The following is a 1,888-nucleotide window of genomic DNA, read 5'->3' as shown; positions in this document are numbered from 1 at the left end:
GTCATGTACAAGTTCTTCATCGGGGTCGAGTCACCGTCGCCGACTGGTGTTCATAGACTTCTCTCCTTTAGAATCCAACAAATATTAGAATTTTAAGAGATTCTATTGGATCAGCGAGCGAAATATGAATTAAAATTTACATGATGGCTTCCAGACGAAGATAGTGCAAGATTCATCCGGTGATCGATTACAATGGTTTCTAGTAATGCGAATAAACTGTCACGGCTTCATTCATGAAGAAGCCTTAAATACGATGTCGTAGGGACAATAAGTAAGGGAATTGTATGAACATTTTTTGTGAGTTACTCTGGAGAAAGTGATGTCAAGTTTAATATGACAGGAAGGATTTCGCCGTTGGTGTGACCAAACGAGCATATCGTGGGAAAAACTGGATGAGATTGCTGATTGGGGTCGGAGAATTCGAATGAACGAAACGCATATCTTGAGTTCTTTTCTATTACTGGTTGCTGGAGAATACGACGATGGCTCGACAAGGACACATGGTTAGCAAGTAGAACATCGGATTACTTATAGCGAATATGAAGAACAAAATGACTAGATATTAACTCATCTGATAGCATCTATCGATCAAAGTTTAAATCGTGTACGTAGTTCAAGTTTTGTTATAAGTGTAGTTTAGCGTTTGACAGAAGAAGAGCACAGATGAAATCGGCGAAAGAGGAGACTCGCAGTGATAGGCCTGTTAAAAACATTCCACGAAAAAAATCAGCTTCCGATAGCGCATATATAATAGATTTCATGGGAGAAAAGGAAGGAGAGACTATCGTGCTTGATGACAGAAGCACCTCACACGTAAAATCTTTAAATAAACTAATGAGCAAGCAGCTTTGAGGAAATCTACCCAGAAAGAAATTTGTCGACAGTAGCGTAAATTAGCTGAGGAAAACTGAACATTTTTTGGGGACACAAGACAAGCTCAAGAATACTTATCAAGGGCTGGCGAGCGCAGAGTCCGAACTGAAATAACCAGCATCATCTTGTTGTTTTAAGTATCTGAGGCGTTCTACCGACGTTTGAAGAAATGCACGATTTTCCAACTTGGATCTTGGCATGTTCTACTTGTTTTGGACAGCTGGACAGAATATTTCAACTCTGCTGTATGCTGAACTAATGCGTTTACATCCGGCATCACTGATATTCCTCAGTCAATCCGATTCGTGTTCTCCTCAATAAACATCTCTGGAATCTCTTCATCAAGCGCCGCAACAACCTCCGGCGCGACATTTTCCGTTGTCCACTCCATTGATATTACACAAGTCTGATAAAACCGCCACAGCGTTCAAACCTTTGTTCATCTAACGCCTATGTCATTAATGAGGCAATATTGGGTTGAGCGGGTGCCGTGAGGCTGTGGCGCTATCCCTGAACGTCTCTTGCTGAGTTCCTAATTGGCTGTGTATCAAGACAACCTAAAACAGACCCATGTAGTCCTTCATTGGCTTCATACATCCAACACATGCAACAATGGACGGAGATTCAAACGATAAAAAATGAAAATTGTGGCGATGCGTGCGTCTGTCTAAATGGCGACAAATGGCAAATACAGAATTGATATATCCTTGATGTCTTGTAATATAACAAATTACAGCTATTAAAGACACCTCAAGATAAGGTGAATCAAAACTCCCGAGACTACGATTACACTTATCATTTCGAGGAAATGCGACAATGAGAAGTGGAATTCGTGTTCCACTCTTACTTCGGGCTGCGTGTCCTCGTTGAGACGGCGTCGGCTTACTTTATGGCTGCCAAATAGTTCGTTACCATTTTGAGTAAATGTGGGCAAAGCTCGGGCTGTAAGCTTGTGGTTGGTGGCGTCAATAGTGTTGAAAGCCTCCCGTAAAGCTCTCATCCTTTTCAATTCGAA

Source organism: Plasmopara halstedii (genome assembly GCF_900000015.1).
Source record: "Plasmopara halstedii genome assembly, contig: Scaffold_3060, whole genome shotgun sequence".
NCBI lineage: Eukaryota > Oomycota > Peronosporomycetes > Peronosporales > Peronosporaceae > Plasmopara > Plasmopara halstedii.
The sequence above is the reverse complement of the archived record's forward strand: the minus strand, read 5'-3'. Positions refer to the sequence as shown.